The sequence below is a fragment of the Polypterus senegalus genome, chromosome 2 (assembly GCF_016835505.1).
Source record: "Polypterus senegalus isolate Bchr_013 chromosome 2, ASM1683550v1, whole genome shotgun sequence".
Taxonomy (NCBI): domain Eukaryota; kingdom Metazoa; phylum Chordata; class Cladistia; order Polypteriformes; family Polypteridae; genus Polypterus; species Polypterus senegalus.
Window position 1 is genome coordinate 116,110,394 of NC_053155.1, and position 17,170 is coordinate 116,127,563.

General features: G+C 37.4%; 1 long non-coding RNA gene across 2 annotated transcripts in view; it reads left to right on the forward strand.

The window, feature by feature from the left end:
* Positions 1-17,170, forward strand: part of LOC120523262 — a 341,303-nt gene that overhangs the window by 101,763 nt on the left and 222,370 nt on the right. For both annotated transcript variants that reach the window (XR_005632575.1, XR_005632574.1), the window contains exon 2: positions 6,646-6,753. This is a non-coding gene — a long non-coding RNA (uncharacterized LOC120523262). The remainder of the gene's footprint in view (positions 1-6,645; positions 6,754-17,170) is intronic.

A 17,170-nucleotide genomic window follows, 5' to 3' on the forward strand; every position in this document is an offset into this window, starting at 1 on the left:
AATCACACAGGAAGTGCCGCAATGGGCTTTAACAGGCCCTGCCTCTTGACAGCCCCCCAGCCTTGACTCTCTGAGAAGACAAGGAAAAACTCCCAAAAAAACCTTGTAGGGAAAAATGGGAGAAACCTTGGGAAAGGCAGTTCAAAGAGAGACCCCTTTCCAGGTAGGTTGGGCATGCAGTGGGTGTCAAAAGAAGGGGGTCAATACATCACAATACACAGAACAGAACAAATCCTTAATACAGCATAATAATAAAATTTTAGAAGTAGGGAGCAGAATTTAACAGTAGATGATATCACATAATAGGTTTGGATATTTTTAGAGTCCTGGAGACCTCATCCATCAAGCTGCCTCCCCATTTGGCCATTCCACGGCTGAAACGTTGCTCCGATGAAAGGACCCCTCTTTCCCATGATTCCTGTGATCCTCCATCAGGGATGACTTTACCATAGGCAGGCAAACAACTTGTCAGGTGGGCCGTGGCACCAATTGCCACATTTGGGTACCGAGAACAGAAACAGAATAGGTGAGGGTTAGTATTCAAATATAATTATCATGTTACTTATGTTTTAGTGCTAATGACTAACAACAGAGATGCAGTATGTACAGTTAATCAGCAGCTCTAGTCAGGATATGCTAAACTGAAGTAGTGAGTCTTCAGCCGGGATTTAAAGGCTGAGACTGAAGGGGCATCTCTTATGGAAGCAGGAAGACCATTCCACAGTTTAGGGGCCCTGTAACTAAAAGCTCGACCTCCCACTGTTATTTTATTAATCCTTGGAATCCTAAGCAGACCGGCATCTTGAGATCTTAATGTGCTCAGGTTTGTAAGTCATGATAAGTTCAGACAAGTAAGCGGACCTTGGCCATTTAATGCTTTATATGTTAAAAGGAGGATTTTGAAATCTGCCCTAAACTTAACTGGGAGCCAGTGTAAGATTTAAGAACTGGGTTATGTGTTCATATTTTCTTGTTCTTGTAATAATTCTTGCAGCGCATTTTGGATTAACTGGAGGCTGTATAGAGAACAGTTTGAACAGCCAGTGAACACCGCATTGCAGTAGTCAATCCTACTAGAGATAAATGCATGAATTAATTTCTCACAATCCTGTTTATTTAGAAAGCCTTAATTTCCTAACATTTTTAAGATGGAAAAACATGTTTTGGACAACTTTGTAATATGTGCTTTAAATGACATGCTAGAGTCAAAGATAACTCCTAGATTGCGGGCTGATTCAGTAAAATTAATTGGGATTCCAACTGAGTTAAATGACACAAAATATTGCTGTGATCAGCGTCATTCCCTCCAACAATTAACATCTCTGTTTTATCTGTATTTAAAGACAAGTAGTTCTCATTCATCCATTCCTTTAATTCACTAACACAACTAATTAAAGACAACATCGGAGAAACTTCATTTGATTTAAATGAAAGGTATAACTGGGTGTCATCTGCATACGAGTGAAAATTAACATTATGTTTCCTAATGAGAGATCCCAGTGGAAGCATGTAAAGTGAAAACAGTAAAGGTCCCAGTACTGAGCCCTGCGGACACCATATTGAACTTCTGTGTATAATGATGGAGTACTGTCAGCACATTTCTGTACATACTGGAATCGATTTGATAAATAAGAACTGAACCAAGCGAGCACGGGCCTGTAAGCCCAACATCGTTTTCTAGCCTGTGCAGTAAAATAGAATGGTCAATGGTGTCAAATGCTGCACTTAAGTCCAACAACATAATTACAGTGGAGTTTCCTTCATCAGAGGATATCAGAATGTCATTTACAACCCGTGTTAGTGCGTTTCTGTACTATGACCAGTGCGAAAGCCAGACTGGAATTTCTCAAATAAATTGTAATGCGTAAGGTGTGACTGAAGCTGACTGGCGACTACTTTTTCTAGTATTTTAGAGAGAAATGGTAAATTTGAAATAGGCCTATAGTTATTTAGTATGTGTGGGTCTAGGTCTGACTTTTTAAGTAAAGGTTTAATGACTGACACTTTTAGTGCATCAGGTACGTGCCATGCAGTAATGAACTATTGATAACGGTTAGAATAGGCTGCAAGAACATCCATTGCACTTTTTACTAGTTTTGTTGGCACTGGATCTAGGGAACAAGTAGTGGGCTTCATTTTAGTAATTAAAGTTAAGACTTCCTGTGTAGTTACAGGATTAAAATTACTAAAGTGCTGAATGCAATGTGGCAGGGTCTGCTAAGCTAGTATTTGGTTTGTACTGTGATGCTGAGATCTGGGATCTTATATTTTTAATTTTCTCATTGAAGAAGTTCATAAAGTCTGTACTGCTAATATCTGTTGGTATTTTGCACTGTTGATCTGAATTGCCATTTGTTAATTTAGCCACTGTTCTAAACAGTACCCAGGGTTTTTATTATTGCTATCTATTAATGTAGAATAGTATTCTGAGCGAGCTTTAAAGAGGGCTTTTTTATATTTTTTTACGCTCTCTGTCCATGCAATTTGAAAGACATGTAGCTTTGTTGTTCTCCATCTGCGCTCCAGTTTTCGACACTCTAATTTAAGAGCTTGAGTATTTTCATTAAACCAGGGAGAGTTTCTATGTGCTTTGATCACTTTTGTTTTAGGGGAGCCACTGTGTCCAGAGCATCTCTCAAGGTCACATTATAATGTGATGTTAGCTGATCTAAATTGTTTTCCATGTTTACATTTGATGTTAACTGATCTAAATGGTTTTCCACAATTACGCTCGACTCACTCAAGGTATCTATAAATTTTGAAGCAGAATTACAATCTAGATGTCGCACTGTCTTTGTTTTAATCTGTTAGTGCGTTGGCATGGGCAGAACTAAATCAAATGTAATTAAGAAGTGATTGGAAATAACTACATTTAATGGAGTAATATTTAAATTTTGAATTTCAACTTTGTAAGTTATAATTAAATCTAATGTGTGGTTATGATTATGAGTTGGACCTTTGACAATCTGACAAAATCCTACTGAATTTAACCATTCATCCATTCCTTAATCTTCAAAATCTTAATTCAGGATTACTTTTGCCAGAGCCTGTCCAATGATACATCTTGTGCCAGCTGCTACACCCTGACACCAAGTTGGCACACATGCTTTTATTGGTCACCCGTGTGAATGTGTCCACTCCACTTCCTCCCTTCTTCTTATTGGTTGATTGGTAGTAAGTAGACCAATGCAAAGTGTGTTATAACATATTAATGAAATGGTGTAATGACCTTGTCTGGTCTTTATCTGGGAAAATCAGTAAACCTCTTTCACTTTTGTTGTCCATTTTTCCAAAGATTGGTAAAACATGATTAATGACACCAACTTCACAGGTGTAACAAAGACTGAGTTTTGTTTTACAGAGTGCTTTAGAACCAAAACATTACTTGTCTCGTATTACAGGTGTATTGTTCACTTTAAACAGTTAAAAGTGGTGTTAGTTACAGCAGAGAAAGAAGTAAATAAGGCAACAAATTAAAAATAAAAGAACATTGAAGTGCGTGGATGAGGTCAGATTCATAGGTCAGTACACAAGAATAACCAAAATTATTAAAGACTAAGGATCAAAATGCTGTTTTTTTCATTGTCGTTAAGAAGTTTTATAGCTGCACTTCGGTGTGATAGCTTTGAGTGATCTGACCAAAGCAGCCAAATGAATTTTATCACTATTGAGGAAGTTCACTCAAAAAAACATAATAGTTGGAGTTGTTTTTTATGGTATACTTAACAAAACCTGAATTCCCTTAAGGCAAAAATAAGTTTGGCAGAGCCCTCTGTGGCTACTGCTGGTCCTTTGTCATTGTGAGAAAGCTTGAAATATACATCAGTGGGCAGCGGGCCGCAAAATGATAGCAAGACCAGTTAACAGGAGGATGACCCACATCTCTTGAAGATGTACAGTGGGTCATTTACAATGGTGACAGTATCACCTTATGAGGAAGAGGAATTAATGGTTGCCTCTCAAGGAAACTGCGTTCATGCTTTTCTTCGGATAATGGTAGTGTGTCTTGACGAGGCTTTACAAAAAAGTTAAGAAATACAACGGATGTACAAAACGTTTCTGCACTTTTTTTTTAACTCCATACATTAAGAATTTAAAAAAACAAATTACATAATTTTTCTACATAGTCACCTTCGTTTGTGATGAAATTTTCCAAATGTCGTACCAACTTTTTAATGCCCAATAACTACTCCTCCACCCTTCAGTGTTTCTAATGAAAATATACAAGTGCAGAAACTTTTTGAACGTCCCTCATATATAAGGTGTGAGGCTTTAATGGTAAATGATGTCCTAAGAATTAGTTTGTTTTACATATTTTAATGTGATCTTAGAAGTATCATGTATCTGGTTTCTTAGTTACAACTCTTCTCTTGTAATAGCTTTGAATTTGAGTCAGGCCCTGCTTGTGTGGACTTCTCATATTCTTACGATGTTGTTGCATGTTTCCGTGGGTCTTGGGTTTCCTTTTTGTATTCCAAAAATGTACATTAGGTGAACTTCAGCATTAGTCTGGCGAGTGCAGATGTATGCCACACCTAATGCTTGTTCCTGTTTTCTTTGTATTTTTTGTTGTCTCTTTGTTTGTTCTGCTCTTGTATGTTTAGTATAGTAGTTTGTTTTATGCATGTTATACAGTATACAGACAAAGCTGAAAAATGTAAAAGATCGAGCATGCTTTCGAAAGCCATTGAGAACTAGTCTATCATGGTGACAATGGGAAGAAGGGAGGAACTATGTTGGATGCCAATCTGTCACTTACAGTGAGACAATTTTTTAATGTTGGCAATCCAATTGTTAGCAGATCTTCATATTCTAGGAGAAAACTATTGTCTCAGAATGAAACAAAGGGCGACACAAGGACTGCATGCAATGGATGCTGTTGTGTGGCCATGTCCACCCACTATGCCAATGTGCAGCATAAATTTGTTAGTTCTAGCTATACATTTTCATAAAGCTGGCAATGTATGCAGAAACTACATGTTCAAGATAAAACTATTTGAAAACTAAGCCGTTAGAAATAATGTTTTTTATTGTACTGAAAAACACAAAGATTACGGGTTGAAATTGCATTGGTAGCCTGTATGACTTTTCATAGTTCTGACTGAAATTGAAAAGTATTCAACCTCTTATGTTTATCACATTTCTTTGGTGTTAAATTTGAACTCATTGTCTATTTAATTATATTTTTGTTATCAGCCTGTAAACAAAGTGCTTTTTTAATCAAATAACTAGTTCTGTAACTACAGTATTATTCATATTTAAGTCAATATTGAGAGTCCTTTGCCAGAATCACAGGCATGAGTCTGTTAGTCTCTATCAATTTTGTGATTCTTCTTTACAAAATGGGTAGTGATTCCTCAAGTGAACAGTGTCCAGTTTTTTTACCAGGTGCTCTCCACTTAGTTTTCTTGACTGGATACTGGCTGAGGTTTGATGGGACCACTCAAGGAAATTAGAACCCATCTATAAAAAAGAACTTGTTTAACAGTAATTGTGTGCTAAAAGTAATGATGCTTTCCTAGTCCTACCCCTTCTTCTTCTTACTATTCATCTTTCCCACTTCACTGTGGGGTCAATGTTCTTGATCAACCTTCACCAAACAGTTCGGTTCTGCACCTCATATCCAGTCAAGCCTTTTTCCTTCAGATCATCCTTTATTTTATCCATCCACCTCCACTTTGGCCTTCCTCACTTTCTCTCCCCCTGTAGTTCCTCTCCCATCAATTGTCCATCCCACCTCAACCTTCTTTCCTGTATTTTCTCAGATATCACTCCCACCTTTGTTGTATCTCTGATTGTCTCATTTATTCTGTCATATTTTTTTTTGTAACTCTTCTTATTTCTGCCACATTTTAACTTCTTCTCCTGCGCTCTCTTTACTGCACATGTCTCAGCTCCATACATCATTGCTGGTCTTACCACTGTCTTAAAATATTGTGGTACAATAAATAATGCATGATTGCAGCTTTTTTGTATGTTCTAGATTACATGCAGCACAAAATATGAGAATAAGAAATTAACATAAAAATAAGGCATTTTATTTAATACATTTCCCATGCTCAGAGTCTTTCATAAAAAAGAATAAAAGCACAAAAAAAGATTGAGTAAATAACTATGGGTGCAAACTAATATCAACCAGTAAACACCAAAGAGTAAATTAATGCATGAAATACAGATTTCTGAATTAGAATAAATAACAAACAGGAATAAGAAATACAGAAATGCAAATTGCTAAATGGAAAATATGAACAAATAGTATGTGTATAAGCTAATATGTGGATATATCAATGACAGCTATTAAATCACACTTGGCAATGACTGTCTGTGAAAGGCAACTTACCTGAGTTAGTCATTCAGTCATCACTTTAAAAATGAATCAATTTAATACTGTAATTATTTAGTGTTATAGTGATAGCTTGTGATAGTTCCTGTTTTTATTTTTTCCACTACTTCCAAAATCACTTAATCAAATTGTAATACTAAAATAAGATGTGAAAAGGAATTCATTGTTGACATTCCAGTTAATTTCTGTTTTGCTAAATTGTAAAATGATTTAAAAAAAAAAGAGTTTATGCTTAAGTCACCCTGGCGTACCTTCTTGCCACTGGTTCGTGTGTTCTGATGACCTGTTGTTTCTTCTTTAAGACTAGAAACCCTGGAGACTGGAAGGTCCCATGTCACTCACAGTTGGAGGCAGCCTAAAAGGAGCTCTTCTGTGTGGAGAACCTCCAAGCTGCAGAGGAAGGCGATAAAGTAAGTTCATGGCATCACCTCGGTATCTTTTCCTGTTGCCCCTTCTAAATCATTCAATGTAAGCCTATTGATGTACCTATGTATATCTTGCCCATTTTTACAAATATGTCTTGGGCAAGAAGTCATTTATGTACAGTTTAGTTTTATGTAGCCATTTCATTCTAATATGTTTTGTGATGCTGAGACTTGTGTTTCCTTATTATAGGTACTGTAAGATTAAATAATTGTCATTACACTATTCTTTTTTGTGAACTGTTAAAAAGGTAAAATGAAAAGAGTGCAAAGTCTGTGAAAGTTTCTAATGATTTATTTAAGACTTCACTGAGATTTAGTCTAGTAGGTATAAGTGACATCTGCTGGGAAAACTACAGCGATTTATACAAGTGCACACAATGATCCAAAATAGTGACTCACACCTAATTGGAATATCATTATCATATGTGATTTGTTATAATGCAAAAAATATGAAGAACAATAAGCATAATCATGACAACAAATGAGCTATAAACATCTGTTCTAGCAATTTTGTTTTTTCTTTTGAAAATAATTCTCGAAAACAACAGTCTTCATTAACTTCTAAACGTTTTCTATGTTTTTGTCTTAATGGCTAAGGGTGCCAATGAGATGTTTCTTCCCCATGGTTATGTTTTAATTAAAAATGTGTGTGTTTTTTTTTTTTAATCTTGGTGGAAATTATCAAGTAAAACAAAGAATAAATTAACACAAAAATACAACCCAGTGAAGTTTTTTCTGAGCTCACTTGAAAGACAGTGCACAACTTCACTGTCTCTCTATGACACATATGAAAAATAGAGCAGAGTTTCACACCCTGCTTCCTTCATCTTTTGACATTTAATGTGTGCAAAGAGCAGTTACATGAACTTCATTTTGTCTGTACTGTACAATTGAAAATGTGTTTTTGCTCTCCATCAGCTGCTAAATCACACATAGATGTTTTGCTATTCAGCACGCATAGGGTATATGCTCTGATGTGCATCAGTAGTGTTAGGAGTGTAATGGGATTTTAAAAAAGGAGGTTATAGGATTAGATTCAAGTAAATAATTGTTTGTTTTAGAATTTATTTCTGGTTTAAAAGCATATGCCTAATAATGCATAATAAATAGCATTTACTGGTACATTAGATTTATAACCCTTATGACAGCATATTGTAGTCTGTGGTATAATAGCTATTAATTTTTCTAGTAATGTATAGACATTAAACCTGATATCCGCCACTACAGAACTTGATGTGCATTACAAATTAGTTTCTGTTACATGCCTTATTATGCTCTAACTTTCTCCAAGGAGATAAAACAAAACAAACAGACTGACTTTGTTGGGAGAAAAATGGTGCCAATGCAGGCATTCTGCTCATATGCACTACACTTATTATATTATTAAAGAGACTGGGGCATCATGTGTAGCGAGGCACATGATGTGTACTATCCAAGTGAAGTGTGTGGATCTTAATATCATAAAAACTTGTGACAAAATAGTCATGTTTCTGAATTTAAATCATGTAAAATTAGTTTTTAATCCTTCTGTATATTAGTGATAATGAATTTGTAGTTCTGTGTACAGTGCTGGCCACTACAATACAAAACGAAATTAGAATACTAGAAGCCGTGCTGAGATAAGCAACTATGGGTATATCACAGCCAAGCCCTACACTGACAGAGTAAAGGAACTGAACTATAATTTAAGCCTGCAGAATTTTCAGAAGGATCAATAAGGTTGATTCATGCAGAATTATTTCAATCAAATTGGTAATCATGTAGTAGAACAGTGGTAAAAATTGCATAAAGTGCATTCAAGAAAGAAACCTATGCTGGGATATTTGTTGCTTTGCCAAGGTAACAAAAACCAGGGAAAAAAAACAGGAAATCAATAAACTTAATGCACCAAAACCTAATATGAAAACCTAAAGAAATTGTTAGAAAAGCAAGCAAAGGTCAGAGACAAAAAAAATGCATTACCTATGCTGCACATTTATTTTTTCAGAATCCAGAATCATGGATGAAGAGGACATAACGCCACCATCTTAAATAGTGGTGACCAGTTGTGCCACACAATATAACTTCCTGTATTGATGTGTCTGCAAAAATACTCAAAATGACACTACTTTCCCTTGCCTATAAACTAGCATGCCACAATAAAAAAATGTAAATAAATTAAATAACAACAAACAATTGTAAAATTCATAAATTAATTTTTAATAGGACAAAATTTCGCAACACAAATAAGATGCAGAATGAAATAATAAAGTCCACACAGAAACCGGATTTTTCACCTGAATTCTCTTAACAGTTGCATAGCTGTAGTAGTAGACGAGTAGGATTCCCGAAGTCTCCCGGCTTGTCATACAGAATCGCACAGAGAATACTTTTCTGCCTAATTCCCAAATAACCCTGCATTTCAGTTTTCTGTGTGACTTAATATTTATAGTAGAACCTTAACTTTATGACAGTTTTCTAGATTAGTCTTTTGTGGCTGATGAAACTATTTTTGTCAACAAATGCAACAATTCAACAGTCATTGTATTTTTATTCCACTGTACACACACACATCTTAAATCTTTGTCACATTTCAGTGATGCAAAATTAGAAAACAGACTTTACACCATTCCATTACTCCGAATGTCCAATCTACCTTGAATGGGAAACATTTGGTGTTATTTGAATTGTGAACTTTTGAAAGTCAATTATCTGTCTTTCTGTGGTGGTAGAAAAAAAATTGCAAGAAATCTGTCCGACAGTTATTTCCAATTATATACATTCCCCTGCTGAGTCAGATCATTGACAAAGAAGCATTGTCAGGCTGTATGCTGGCCCTAACTAATGTGACTTTTTTTTTTAAAATGCATAGTACAGAGATGATGTATTTTACCATATAAATACTTGTACATCAGTACGCACAACTTCAAAATAAGGTTCATTGGAACACATAATAATCTTTAGAATCAAGTCCATGAAGTGGGGACAGCAACTGCTTTTAGGTAGTGGGGAAACTTAGCTAACTGGATGAGAATGATAAACTGCTGATATTTTCTTTTATTCCTCAGAACCAGTATTGCATTACTGGATCCTCAGGGCTGTAATCTATAGTCACAGCATTAGTCCCAAAGTAGGAACCAAATATGGATGGATAAGCAGCTCATGAAAAGACATATATATGCACTTGTTCATACCCACCCATTCAAAGCAATTTTAATTGAGTGAAAAAAAGTAAAAGAAACACGTTTCTATTTGAGCAATACAAAATGTTTTTCTTTAAAAGTGTGGTCATTTAAATGATGAAGAGTTAACATTCTGTCAGGTTTAAAGTTGTATGTAAACATGATCTTTATATTGACATCTATGATTATAGAAGATATATAATGAAACTGAGAAGGGTGGCTGTTGACCATGGAAGAGGAGTCAGTGGGGCAGATGCTGCACAAAAACAGTGGAAAAGGGACTAGGGCAATTTTGGCATGGCAGTTGGAGAGAAAGCCATCATTGACTAATAGCAAATGTAGGCAAACGCACAAGCTCCTTATTGGTAGTGTTTGTACATTAATTTGAGAACCAACAAAATACAAATCCATAACTCTGCTTCAATCGACTATAAATGTTTATGTCTGTGAAGGGAACCTGAAACTTCAAGAACATTTCATCAAGAATTTCAAAGAGAAGACTATCATGGTCTGATGCATCAACTCCTTAATGGATGCAAAATTATACTTTTGCACAAAATGCATGCAATGACCAAAAGCAAGGGTGTACAGAGCAGCAGGAAATAAGTTGCCTGGTTTAGATTAATCATCCTTCAGCTGGCTTCCAATTTTATGACGGGTACAACTTTGGTTAACACCAAAAACTCCTACAAACTGAAAAGCTTGATCCTCCACCAGTGAAGATTTAGTAGTTCTGTTGTGGAGTAATTGCTCGTAGAACAATGTAAATCCCACCCAATACAACGTGGCTCTGGGTGATCACATATGATCATTGTTATTGAGGATAGAACTTCACTGTGCCAAGAAATTAGAGGAATACTCAGTCTTCACAGTCTAACACCAGTTTATTTAAGCTTCAGTTAGGAAGCATAAGAAATTGTGAATCAACTTCACCTGCTTTGGTTTGAAATTAAATTGACAACAGGTGCAATGGAGAGGGAACAGCAGCACAACCCCCCAAAAAAGGAATGGTTTTACAGATGTTGGCCACAGACAATTGCTCTTTCCTTATCCTTCCTGGCTGATTCTTCTCTAGTTCTGCATTTTGCTAGTGTCCTTGTCACTACTGGTAGCATGAGGCAGTACCTGAAGATGATTCAGGTTGCACAGGTACAATAGTCCAGCTCCTCCAGGATAGCACATCCATATGTGCCTTCACAAGATGGTTGGCTGCATCACCTAGCATAGTCTCAAGAGCGTGGAGGAGATACCAAGAGATGGGCTGTTACAAAAGGAGAGCTGGACAGGGCTGTAGAATGTCATGAACCCAGCAGCAGGACTGGTATCTGCTGGTTTTTGTGAGAAGGAACAGGAGGAGCACTGCCAGAGCCGTACAAAATGACATCCACTTGGGTACAGGTATGCATTTCCAGACTCTATGAGGATAACATAAAGACTAGTCTAGTGGGATCTGTGTTTACAGCCTGTAAACTGTCCAGCTCAATTGCCATTCACCATAGAATACCACAATTGATAGCTCCACCATTGGCACCCTACTCTCTTCATAGATGACAGCAGGATCGCACTGAGTACATTTGACAGACATGAAAGGGTCTGGCGCTGCCATGGTGAATGCTATGCAGCCTGCATAGCTGGTTTGGTAGTAGGTCAGTGATGGTCTGGGGTGGCTTATCCTTGGACGGTCGCAGAGACTTCCATGTGATAGTCAATGGTACCCTGACTGCTGTTAGGTACTGGGCTAAAATCCTCGGAGCCATTGCCAGACATTCTTCATGCAAAGAGTTGTGTCTAGAACAAACTAATTAGACATGTGGCTGAAACAGAAACCTTAACAACCTTTAAGGGTAAATTTGGATGAGAAATTGGGATAGCTTAGCTTTTAGCTAAATAAATGGGCTGGTGGACTGAATGGCCTCCTCATTTGCCATATTTCTTATGTTTCTACATGACAATGGCAGTGAGCCTCTGATCCTTTGTCCATCATATACAATGCAGACCCTGATCAACGTTACATCATGATCACACAGTGTCAAGAGCAGGATTTGAATTCACAACCTCATGGATTGATGTTCTACACGTACTGTCTGCCAAAATATTAGCCTTTGGTTAAAAAAAAAACAAAAATAACTTGCAAATATTGTATGTAGAAAAGTCAAAAGACATTGTATTTCTGATATATCTAATTAACCAAAGAGCAATATAAATGTGGCTTATTGTCTTACAAAATTTCCTAAGCAAAGATGGTATAAACAGCTAGTGTTAAATAAATGTCAGAATTAGACTTCTCTCAAAATACACTAAAACACATATGTAAAAATGTTGAATATTACAATTTCATACTATGGTATACTATGGCTGTCACTAGATCTTAAAGAAATCATGCTGTTATGGGAGGGACACCTGTAACAAAAATGGTTAAAATGTCTCATTGAAGAATGTTACCTCCTTCCAGGACAGTCCTAAATGCTGTCGGAACATTCAATTACAATAAGTTATTTAGTGAGGTAGTTCTTTATTTTGTCAGCCTCCTAGTTTAGTTTCTTATGAGTGTCTTGTCTGTGCCATATGAATTAGAGGATGGATTAGCATTTGGAGTTAAATATGACGCAGAATGTGTCAGTATGTCAGTCTGGGTGAGATCAACGTTAGAGTAGGTTCAGGTAGAGGTGTTTGCTTTTATATGTGTTATTATGCCATGTAATCCTTCTATGGTCGTGGTTACAATATTTAGAAATAAAAAAAAATAAAGCCGAGTGGCAGAAGGGAGAAATTAAATAAAATGTGCTGCTACTTTAAAACTTTAGTCTTGCAAAAAAAGAGCTCTGTAAAATTAAAAAAATCATCAGAAATTCTCTCCATGCCTCTTTTCTTCCATGCTCCTTTATTGTGAGGCACTATTCTTTTTTTTATGACACAGAAACTACTTTTCATATGCTTCAAGGGATATAATGCTGCAAAATGACTTGTCCTGATTGGTGTCTGCATTGCAGAGCTAACAATGAGTAAAATAAATGGGTTCACTAAAAGCACTGTGCTGGCCTGAAGCAACTTTCAGAAAGTACAATTTATCCTGAAAACAAAGTTTGTGAGAACTGATGTGAAGCAGGCTCCAACTGTCGGGGTATCTAACATTATGGACAGATGGAATCACCACTCCCTCCAGGCAAGAGAATTCGAAATTCCTTAACAGTGGGAAGTCCTCTGCTTTAGACTATTAGCCTTAATAGTCATCTTGTGTATTGACTGGAAGTTGACAGTCGACCTCCCAGATTATAAATGAGCCTTACTTGTGCTTAGCTTCAGTGCTGTTACTGGGCCTGAGACAATGCTGAGACGTTCAATTACACATATAAGCTCTTTTATTTTTGACATAAATGTGGGCCATGTCAGATATGTAGCATTCTCACACAGCTTAATCCAAATCAGGGTGGCGGTGTTTTGTATAATCCACTCAAGCATCACCGGGTGCAAGGAAGGAAACCACCCAGGGCAGGGCCCACTAATACACACTCAACCCTCATGGTGCCAAATTTAGATAACCTAACACACACGTCTTTGAGCATGCTATGCAGCAGCGTTAGCCATTTTAACACCATGCCATTTGATCTAAAACAAATGGCACAGTTGTTCATCATTATCTTTCATTTTTTGTTTCTATTTCAGTCTCCCTATTATTATTTGTAAAATATCTTGAAATGCACATCAGTGAAAATATAGTATACTGTATACATAAATGTTGTTGGTTGCAATTGTAACTCCATGGGAGCCCATGGTAAATACAGTAATTCCTTTGAAGGCATGGGCCGTTTCCCCAGGGAACTGAGTGACACATGTGTGATGCCCCTTACCAACCATGTGCCTTGCAAAGATAGAGTGAGAGAGGCACAGACATGGAGTTACAAAAATGAACAGTTCTTTATTGAAACAAATGATATCAAAATAATCAGTTGTTTTGAAAAGTTGAAGTTGTTCTTTGAGTTCTGTAAAAAACAGCCCATGAAAAAATACCCTTTATTTGAATATACATGAAATAATAAAAAAAATAAATAAATTCCTATAATGGACAAACCTCTGTGACTCTTATCCCATTCCCTTCTCCCTTGTCAAGGCTCCTGAAAGGGACCACCAAGGACTTTCAGAGCCACACTGCAGAGTCAACATTCCAAGTCCAAATTTTTCTTTTTCCAAATGTCCTGCTCACCACATTTCTTCCCACTCCTGTATGCTCTAGCTCAGTGGTTCCCAAACTTGATCCCGGGGAGCCATTGTGGCTGCAGGTTTTTGTTCCAACCAGATTCACAATCAGTGATAATAATTGATAACAACTGATCTCATTTAATTAGCTGGTCTTTTTTTCTCTTCTCTTATTGTGCCTACAGAAAAACATAACAGTATGTTTTTTACATTTATAAGACATCAAGAAATATTTTTTCTAAAGCTATCAGTGCTATCAACTCTATTTTTGTTGTTTTCCTATTATTGTCCCCTTTTCCTGTGTAGTTTGCTCCCTTCATTTAACCCTTCTTCTTCTTCTTTTTCTTCTTTCGGCTGCTCCGTTAGGAGTTGCCACAGCGGATCATCTTCTTCCATATCTTTCTGTCCTCTGCATCTTGTTCTGTTATACCCATCACCTGCATGTCCTCTCTCACCACATCCATAAACCTTTGCTTAGGACTTCCTCATTTCCTCTTCCCTGGCAGTTCTATCCTTAGCATCCTTCTCCCAATATACCAAGCATCTCTCCTCTGCACATGTCCAAACCAATGCAATCTTGCCTCTCTGACTTTGTCTTCCATCCGTCCAACTTGAGCTGACCCTCTAATGTACTCATTTATAATCCTATCCATCCTCGTCACACCCAGTACAAATCTTAGCATCTTTAACTCTGCTACCTCCAGCTCTGTCTCCTGCTTTCTGGTCAGTGCCACCGTCTCCAACCCATATAACATAGCTGGTGTCACTACCGTCCTGTAGACCTTCCCTTTCACTCTTGCTGATACCCGTCTGTCATAAATTACTCCTGACATTCTTCACCACCCATTCCACCCAGCCTGCACTCTCTTTCACAATCCCTATTACACTGTAATGTTGATCCCAAGTATTTAAACTCCTCCACCTTCGCCAGCTCTACTCCCTTCATCCTCACCTTTGCACTGACCTCCCTCTCATTCACACACATGTTTTCTGTCTTGTTCCTACTGACCTTCATTCCTCTCCTCTCTAGAGCATATCTCCACCTCTCCAGGGTCTCCTTAACCTGCTCCCTACTACAGATCACAATGTCATCAGCAAACATTATAGTCCAAGGGGACTCCTGTCTAATCTCGTCTGTCAGCCTGTCCATCACCATTGCAAATAAGAAAGGGCTCAGAGCCGATCCCTGATGTAATCCCACCTCCAACTTGAATACATCCGGTACTCCTACCACAGACCTCACCACTGTCACACTTCCCTCGATCAACATCCTCAGAGCAAACATTGCATCTGTGGTGCTCTTTCTTAGCATGAAACCATACTGCTGCTCACTAATCATCACCTCAATTCTTAACCTAGCTTCCACTACTCTTTTCCATAACTTCATGCTGTGACTCATCAGTTTTATCCCCCTGTAGTTACTGTAGTCCTACACATCCCCCTTATTCTTAAATATTGGCACCAGTACACTTCTTCTCCACCCCTCACGCATCCTCTCACTTTCCAAGATTCCATTAAACAATCTGGTTAAAAACTCCACTGCCATCTCTCCTAGACACAGGTATGTCATCTGGACCAACGGCCTTTCCATTTTTCATCCTCTTCATAGCTGTCCTTACTTCCTCCTTGCTAATCCAAAAGTGACAATTAACAACCAGCACAGCAAACACCCGGGATGATGAAAGCAGCAATGACTTCAGTGTCAGACCCACTAATTAGTAAATAATCAAATAAATAACAGAACAACTGGAAAAGCAGAATGAAAATGAGGTTGAAAATACTGTTAACAACTTAAAAAAACCATATAACTGCTTATTACATTTTAATAAAACCACAGAAACTGGGATAACATGACTCACTCAATTATGCTAAGAATCCAATGAAAAACGGAAGTTGGTTGGAACAAAAACCAGCAGCCACAGCGGGTCCCCTGGATTAAGTTTGGGAACCACTGCTCTAGCTGATAAATAAAATAAAAGAAGTACATTTCCGTCTATCACATCTCAGGAGTTCCTTGGTGCACCCTACACTAAAGTCTTGACCAAACGTTTTGAGAATGACTCAAATATTAATTTTTACAAAGTTTGCTGCCTTAGTTCTTATGATGGCAATTTGCATATATAATGTTATGAAGAGTGATCAGATGAATTTCAATTAATTGCAAAGTCCTTCTTTGCCATGAAAATTAACTTCATCTCAAAAAAAACAGACTGATATTCTGCAAAAGGTACAGGGATTGGACTGCTGAAGACTGGTGTAAAGTCAGTTTATCTGATGAATCCCCTTTCCGATGGTTTAGGGCATTCAGAAAAAAGATTGTTCGAAGCATCCTGAGACCATTCGTGTGTGTGGTTGCTTCTCAGCCAAGGGAGTGGCTCACTCACAATTTGGCCTAAGAACACACAGCCATGAATAAAGAATGGTAACAAAACATCCTCTGAGAGCAACCTCTCCCAACCATCCAAGAACAATTTGGTGATGAACAATGCTTTTTTCAGCATGATGGAGCATCGTGCCATAAGGCAAAAGTGATAACTAAGTGGCTCGGGGAAGAAAACATCGCAATTTTGGGTCCATGGCCAGGAACCTCCCCAAACCTTAATTCCATTGAGAACTTGTACTCAATCCTCAAAAGGCGGGTGAACAAACAACAACCAACAAATTCTGACAAACTTCAAACTTTAATTATGCAAGAATGGGCTGCCATCAGTCAGGATTTGGCCCAGAAGTTGATTGACAGCATGCCAGAGCGAATTGTAGAGGTCTTGAAAAAGAAGGGCCAACACTGTACATATTGACTCTTTGCATAAACAAAATAATTGTCAATAAAAGCCTTTGAAATGCTTATAATTATACTTCATTATACCATGGAAACATCTGATAAAAAATGATCTAAAAACACTGAAGCAGCAAACTTTGTGAAAACCAATACTTGTGTCATTCTCTAAACTTTTGGCCACGACTGTACAATTGGCCGTAGAAATCGTCTTCATTGGCACTACAGTCTATGTTTGTCTTCTTATCACACCCTGCTTACCGCAATTACC